Genomic DNA, 9,228 nt, shown 5'->3' on the forward strand with positions numbered 1-9,228 from the left:
ACGTTTAGAGAAAGTTGTAAAACGAAAAAGCGACAGATGATCTTATCCCGGGGATTAATATATTAAAAAATAAATACACTTCATTTATATACTCGTTTTTACATAAATCCAATAAACGAGGTCGTTCTTTTTTTAATATTACTTTTTCATCTCTTGATTTTGATTTTTTTTTTTACTGCAGGAAAGGAAAGTGTGGCGTCCGTGTCAAATTTTCAATAACGAGTTTCATATTATTGCTTCAAAATATTCCCCTGAACACTAAACAATTTAGAGAATGGAGAGTCTGTGTGAATGTAACAATTCTAACTCAAAAAACAACATTTCAGGAAGCTAAAACTTCACATTTCAATGGAACTTAATAGAAAGTTAGTGTCCTAAACCCATTAAGCAGAAGTACCCCAATTTATTAAATAGATTTTTAACTTATTTAAAATTTGCAAAAATATTTTTCAAAAAAACCATCTTCTATGTAAACTTCTTCTATATACATTTCAATCAGGCAGATCTAAAACTTTTAATTAAATAACCATTTTAGAAGAATTCATTTTGGAGCAGCTCAGGGGAGTAATCGTAGGAGACTTCCCTCTAACGTGTCATCACTTAATGATGTACGGTTTTACCAACTATTTAACGTGATTAAGAGTCAAATAAGTTCTAAGTGCAGTAAACGAACGTAATTGAGCATGCACAACTGATTTTTCCAAAAAAAAAAATGGAAGTTAGAAAATTTATGTTGAATTATATTTTTTGGCAACTAAAGAGAACGGTGTAACTATAACAATATTAGGTGCTTATGGCTTAATAAGCAATTTGGGACATAATGTAAAACATACATCATATCGCCTTTAAAAATTGGGTTTAATTATTTTACCATTAAGATAACTAACCTTCCATTAAGTTTTATCAAAGTGGAGACCAAGGTAAGTCCTTCAAACTAGTATTTACCAATACTGTGTACATTATCCAAATACTTCACTTTGTCCTTAAATGAGCGTTGTATTACGCATTAATGTCCCGAAAAGATCTTAATTCTTATCACAAGTATGCTGGCTAATTGCATTATGTCTTTGCACATATATTTATAGCACATAAAAGAAGGCACTGAGCGTTACCAGAAAAATTTTATTAATGAAGATCATCCGCATCTGCTGGCCCGGACACAGCGCATACCATAGAGTAGCTATCAGCCTTTGAGACTTTTCTTTATTTCCTTAAAGTTCTATTATTGAAACGAATAATGAGATAGTATTCTTGGATTTGACCTTTTGCCTTGAAACAATGATACAAAATTAGATGTGAAACTCATAAAAGTGCCGTTCTCTTACTACTAAGGCTCCAAGTCAAAATATTTGTTCAAATTCAGAATATTTTGATAGTATAAAAACGATATACAGTTAATAAAATCAAACGTTAAATTGAAATGTAATCTTAAGAGAAGCCCCAGTCCTGAGAACTGTACTATCACGAATTTCTAAAAAAGATAAAAATAAAATTTAAAAAGTAAAGTAGTGCCTGTTATTTCAGGCGGGGAACTTTTAAGCCTAATTACCAAATTAGGTGTCACGGACAGAGGTCGATAGTACTGATAATTTAGTAAAAATAATATATTTTATCTAATGTGGATGGTACCCCACCACATTTTAAACATTTGAACGATTCTGATGAAAATGAAAGAAAGAAATTAAAAGCAAAATCCAAATAAACAGCAGAAAAGGTAAATTTCGTGAACTCTGCAAGCCTGTTATCTGTAACAACTGTCACATTTCAAACCAACAAAATTTGACACTATCTTGAACGTTACCTTAAACCTAATATTCTCTCTCTTCATAAAATGTGCTCTCAACGTTATAAAACATCAGTAAGAAAATTTTCTAATAATGTATTTATTAGCATACAAAATGTCTGATGTGAACGCTACACCCCTTCTCTTTTTCTTGCCGCAGTTTTTGAAATTAAATTTACTTGTACAATACTAAAAATTAATTCACTACAATAACATTCATGTTTAATTTATAAGGTACGATTTTCAGAAAAAATCGCTAAAAACTAAAAAATCTACTTTTAGGGATTTGCTTTCTGTCTTCAAAATAAGAATTTAATTGTTATTAAAATTTATTAGGTAAATAAATCTATACGTTACACTTACGGAAGGCTGATTTAGTCTAAAAGATTATTGTTGCGTCTAATATGCGCCTAAACCAGCTATTAGATGCGATTTTTCATTTCTGCTACCACAATCCACTAAAAAAATATTTAAAAATTAAAAAAATGTTATTTACAAATTAAAAAATAACTACGAAAACATACTCAATGAAATGACAATTCTGCTCATCCAATTTTATTTTCTTTTTTCTTTTTTAGTTACTTATTTAGTCCTTAATAGGATTTTGATACTTAGAGGAAATAAGTATCAAGTTTAAAGAAAGTCGTAGAGAACAACGAAACAGAATTATTAGTTAATAATTAGTTAAACCTTAACCTTTTGAAACATTCTTTTCTTATTAGAAGTATGAGAACATTTTTCTCTATTAATTAATGAACAAAATTAAAACATTAAGGAAGAGTTGGAATGACCTCATTTTTTAAAAAAAGAAAAACAACCATTTTGTACACTACGGAAACAGTGGTCCCATTTAAGGTAATTACAGCGGATCAAGTTGATATGTTTATGTCAATGATAGAGAAAATGTATCAACTGTTTGTCAACAAAAGAAGGTATCACTTAACAGGTTGATTTTAAAGTAAATATGGACCGAAAAGTAGGTGAACTATTGAGAGCAAGTGCCCTAAACTCGCAGGCAATATAATGTAGTATAAGATGTGTGTAACAAGTCGAATGGGAGGTTCTCCTCAATAACAACAATATCTAGAGGACAATATTTATGATGGCATAGTTTGGACACGCTATATGGACAAACCATGTGAAGAATGTACGACGTTCTCTGTACCAGTAGGTCACCACCATGATGACGACAGGTCTGCGTTGCCTCTTTATATCAGAATTATTATCTTCAAACACATTCTATTTCTACGGATAGTTATTTTTCAATGAGACCTCATAAACACGCACACAATCTAATATGAAACACTTCTCTCCAATTAATTTTATCTTAATTATTAAAGATTTTTTTTTTCTAAGTAAACTATTTTTATGATTTGAACTGAAGTTTGAAAAACGGTTCTTAAATTATACGATTAATCATTGCGCAGTTCACATAGCACATTCCGTTTCACATCCAATTCAGTGACGAGGGCGCACATCGTGCCAAAACTTTTGGAAGACGGAAAAAAACGTATTTTTAAATCCTACAGCCATCCATTCACAGTTCAAAACATAAAAGAACAAGACACACAACAAGTTATTCTCACGTCTGGTTTTACTAAATGTTTAATCATCCTTAACAATGCCACCTAAACCTAGAAAATTAAATTTGAAGTACACTTACTAAGTTATTAATGACAGAATTAAAAAAAGAGAGACTAAACATAAAATTAACAACATATTTCCTTATTTTACGATTTTATATACATGAATTCTAATCCGGAAGGTAAACAAAAAAAATAAATAAATAAAAATAAAACTAATAACAATAATTTGAGTGGAGCAAGTGTGAATGAATGAGAGAGACAGGTATTTGTCATCATTTTGTATTTCCGGTAAATAGTGTAATTTTGAGAATATTTATAGCATGTTTATAATCACGAAATCTCTCTCTAGTTATTTGTTCGCAAACAATTTTGGCTAGTGAAAACTTCAAAAAAGTATTGTTAAATAAGATAACAAGAAAACCCGCCGGTGGCCCCTAGTTGGCCTCTCAATAGTTCGTACTTAGGAATAATTTGTTTGGTATTTAAATAAAAAAAAAATTATTGAAAGTATCTAATTCAAGTGGTAATGAACGTTATAATCAAATGACTGCTGTAATAGAAGGTAATAATTATTTTGATGAATAAAATGTGACACTATCACAAATTTACAGCTTAATCTAAAATGCCAGTGCAAAATAAAAAATTGTTTGTTTACTTTTTAGCTTATATAAATCCTGCCTTTCAAAAACCCAGTTATTCAGAGAAGACAGATATGGGCTATTAAAGAGTTATCAAATAATTAGCCAAAATAGTTAAACCAATTAAGTAATATAATTACTCCTTCACTTTTTAATATTTTTCAATAGAAATCATCAATTAAATATTGAGGCTGCAATTTGTAAACTGATAAAGAATCGCAAATGTTTTTATATCGAAATATCTAAAAATCAACTTTACACTCGAGTTTGATTAAATAATTATCAAATAGCGCATAAAGTTTTAGTTACTTTTTGTCAAAGCTGTACTTTTACTAATAGATAGTAATTTAAAAAATTAAATTAAATATGGCACTTACGTCGAAATCCAAACATTCAATTTCATTGTCTTTATAATAATCAAATAGCTTTAAATAACCAATTTTTCTTGCCATGATTGATTGAAAGGAATAAATCACTAAAGAGAACAGCTTTAATCAGCATTTGGTTTAGCTTAGAGCCATTAAAGAAGTAATCACATCACTGCCAATTTCAATTAACAAATAGTTAAATGTGGATTAGCTAAAATAAAATGTCCAAAAAATAAAATTTAAACTCATAAATTAACAATTGATTTAAAATTTTAAAAATGAATGGTCATAAATAAAATTAATAAACGTATATTATGTATAAAACAATATTAGAGTTTATAACCTTCCTCTAGTCTCATTACCGTTTATCTTTTGATTATCCGATTTAATTACTTTTTGGCACTGCATTTTATGTAACTTATAAGAATGTTACTGTGGTTTCGCTTCCAAATTGGTATTTTTGTTAATCAACAAAATAAATATAAGTGGCAATCAAGAATATTTTGAAAATAATTCGCCAAATTTTGAAGCATTATGTACATAAGTCTTAACATCTACATCAATAAAAAAGATGTCCATCTAGTCATTTCTGTTATCAAATATATTCAAACAAGGTATGATTTTTTTTCTAATAATTATTTCAGTACGTTATTTTAAAGTAGCTATAATCAAAAAAATATCCAAACAAAATAAAATTAAGATTTGTAATAGAATGTATATGAATTTTAAAAGCCAAAAATATTTTAGAAGTTACGTTGAAATTAAGCATCACCTAGAACTGTTATAATTGTATTTAAAAATTATGGTGTTGGTAAGTATTTAAAAGAATTCTTTGAGATTATCATACACATAGGTAAAAATCATTTAGCCGCTATGCATCTTGTTAAATTAATACATAACTTTTAAATGCAGAAACTACAACATAGCAGAATTCGGAATCAATCCTCTACCTTGCGTCAATTTTGTTTTGAAGTAATTAGATTTGACGAAGGAGTGACCCTCAAATCTAAAGTCACTGAGTCGTAAACGGCCTTTTTTTTTTGTCCCGTTTAGGTGACAGCGTTTGCACACAAAACCAATCATCTGTGAATTGCACAGAAGTTTAAGTAAGAACGATTTCGATGATTGGTGGGCTAGAGTTAATCTGCGAGTATTTTAAAATCACGTATTTGCGAATACATGAACTTCTGGAGGCCGTGAGGGTTTAGTATGAATGTTAGCCTGTGTTACCGATTGGATTGTCAAAATGCTTGGTGAAAGGACAGTTCAGCATCCTTAGGGATTAGTCAGTATTATTCCCAAACAATTGTAAATCTGGGATTTCATTCCAATCTCATTTATTTTACAGAACAAAGGATCTAATTATATAAAGTTCAATCCAAATTTAATTATTTCTATTTTTTTTTTACGCTAGTTTATATGAGAATAAATTTTGATTGTGCCTAATTTTTTAAATTGAATTATCACTGGAAGTAAATGCTCTGAGTAGGTTTTTAGCTCTTTTCTGATTAAATAGAAGATCCCATCAATGAAAAGTTGAGCTTAAATTTAGTTTTCTGTTTTGCACTGTTGTCATTTCCAATAATAAGGTTTTGCGTATGTTCTCAATCGGAGGTGTGACTGTAGTGAAGCACTTTTATCGAAAATAGTTCATCGAATTTCTTTAAATTTAAATGTAGAGAGTAGACTAGAATAACCACTCCCTGGTGCTGATATTTCCCACAATTCTCCAGGGAGAACATACCTGCCCTGGCGAGTTCCTAGGTTTGATAGTGCGCAGTATTAGTTGTCACACCCGCTCATTAACGACCATCTAATCTGTTCGGAATAACTGAACTAAAATTCAGTGTTATAACTATCCTAGTTTATTAAATTATGTGAAAGTGGTATAACTGTTTCAACTGAGATTTTTGTAAGGTCTATCTGGAAAATTTTTGAACATCAAATTTAAAATTCAAATACTATGATTGAAGCTTTTTATGACATAAACCTAGTGACTAATAAAAGTAGACTGATAAGTAGAAGAACTGACATTTTGAATGAATGTAAATTTATTGGTCTAAGTCAGTTTAAATAACAAGTGAAATGATTCATCACTTTTCTTCACTGCATTTATACTAAACATGGAATGTTCAAAACTAATGTGAGGTGTTAATCGTCTTGTAAATTTCCATTTTTATTGTAAAATAATTATAATAAATGGAGTTTCTTCAGGTTGGAATCTAAATAAACTCTCCCAGATATTATTGTAAAAGGGATTTTGAAGGAACCTTCTGGTCTGTGGTTTTTAGACAGAATACATATGGATATACTGTATGCTATTCACATATTTTCATTGTTGTCAAAACGAATGGCCAACAAAACATACTCTTACTCTACTGTAATATTGCGCCGCATTCTTGCAGTATATGAAGAGAAGGTCTAAAAAGAGATGGCAGCACAAGGTGAAAAAATGTTTGAAGCTTCTGTGTGCGTTTCAAAAGAAACAAGACAGTACAGTGAAATATGGAAATTGAAAGTGAAGGCTTTAGTAAAATATTTACTTACATATGCACCTTAAATGTTGAATACTCTGTTCAATCGAATTAAAGATGTTTTTATGTATAAGGTGCACCTGTTTTTTTTCCTAAACACTTTTCTTTAAAATAAGGGATTCCCATTTAAGTGGCAATATTTAGCGTATATATATATTTTTTATTGAGCATTATCAGAGGTGATTGGTGCCCCGGACCTTTTTAATGAACTACCAGCCCTGGAAGATGTTTTTTCGATAAAGACAACACTGTCCATACCCGGACAGGGACCTATCTTAAGTTTCTAGGAAGATGAGAGTTTAAAGTCTGACAGCTTGTTTTAAATTCGTGAACTCAATTTTGTTTTTTTTAATTGAACTATCGAAACAATTTAATACATTCTTTTTTCACAAAACTTAAATTGAAAAACAAGATATAATTAAGTGTGGTTAATTTGTTATGGTTCCTGATAATTTATAGCAATATCTTCTGACATAACTAGTTTTTGTTTTTGTTTTTTTTTTTAATTCAAGCATCACTAAGAAATTTATGTGAAGGCATCTAGCTTAAAAATAAAATAGACTGGGTCAGTTTTTAATTAAATTAGCCTTATTAGTTAGAAAGTTTCTTTTTTCGAGAGAAAAGATTTTGCCTCCAATCGATGAAGATTGGCTTTGTAAATGCTAATGACCTGTGGCCAGTCAGAAATTCGCCTTAAAGACGTTCTGTGGAAGGTTGTAAGAGTTGGGTAAATTTTCTACCCGAGTTTTTATTTTTCCAGGCAGTAGCTTCTATTTGTTTCATTCTAATTTCTATTTCTCTAACTATTAGTTGTATATGGGCCTTCAGACAACGGAAGCCGGCAACTTTTCTTAGCCATCCTACCTACATGCTAGTTGCCCAAACTAGGCACCTGCTGGAACATATTCTTCTAAATTAACTGGCTCAACACCTTCCTAGTGGTACTTTAAGCACATCACACTACTAGAGGCCAAAGCGAATTATAAGAAAGATAACCATCCAATTTTTTTTCGAGCCCTTTGCTGCCAGTAATTATTGCAGTTTCTGCAAATGCAGAAGTTAAAGTCACTATATTGCTTCTTATTCATTTCGGATTAAAATTCCCGATGGTTTCATCCTCTTAGAGGCGAAAAATGCTATAACTGAATTTCGACCGATGATTATCTACCTCTAAAGGTCTTATTTAATCTTTAATATGATACATAAAAGTTATGTAAATATACTGCTTTAAGTCTGTAATATTGAAGTTAAAGTATGATTATATCGTTTCTTTTTGTGCAGGTACTATTTCAAATTGAACATCTGCTTACAAACATCTCATCTCTGTTACGTAACAACGGATTTGACTTTAAATACACTACCATTATACTTCTGCTGCCATCTAACGCTAGACTTAAGAAGAATTATAATTAGAAAAGATCATTAGCTTGAGGTGTAATTGAAAACCGCTAGATGAAGTAAGTTATTATTAATTAAGAAGTTTATTGCTGACTGATAATATTTGTAACGTAACATCGCAATAAGGGGACACCATTTTCCAAGGTCGGTCAAGTAATATTGTTGCACCATGTGCTTTAATGCGGCAATAAGATTTGACCTTTCTCTTCTTTAAAACAAAATGACGCGAATAATCACTAATAAAAGAAAATCCTCAAGGTTGAAATAAAATTAAGTACGAAGGTATTGTAAAAGATTCATTTAAGGAGAGCTTTATGACAGTATGTAATTATGAAGATTTTTTAATTTTTAATTTTTCACTGTTGATATATGTTTTGATCTGCTTTATACAAATAAGTCTTTGTACCAATTTATGGTTAGTGTAACTTACAAAAGGAAAATCGCAGATCGTTCAAATTCGATATATCGTTTAGGGTTCAATAGCGTACCTACTAAAAGGGATTTGGTCAAAATGTTTTTACTTGAAATTTTTTCGCTAGAAAATTCGTTTTTGGCCTCTCTGGGGGGGCAGAAGGTGGAAATATTTGTACAAATTTGGTGAGGTAAATTTCGTAAAAATCGTTTGTCTTCTTCCAAGGTCGTGCCCTTGTTTTGTTTGCTTGTCTATATTTGACTGATTAAAGCAATATGTCTGTTAAACAGAATAGTAAACAACGCAGTTGCGCTAGCTTTTCGAATCACTCTTTATTTTTTTACATATATGTATTAGATAAAAATGTAAATATAACCTTGCTATTTTATTTGGACTGGATTGATTGAAAAAGAAATGAGAAAAATTGAAAAGAAAACGAATAAAAGCAGTTAAAAAAAATAAATAAATAATTGGCCCATCGACTTCTAGGTTGCTGGCCCCCTTCAGCT

The sequence above is a fragment of the Rhodnius prolixus genome, unplaced genomic scaffold (assembly GCF_049639745.1).
Source record: "Rhodnius prolixus isolate KJV_2025 unplaced genomic scaffold, Rpr scaffold_10, whole genome shotgun sequence".
NCBI lineage: Eukaryota > Metazoa > Arthropoda > Insecta > Hemiptera > Reduviidae > Rhodnius > Rhodnius prolixus.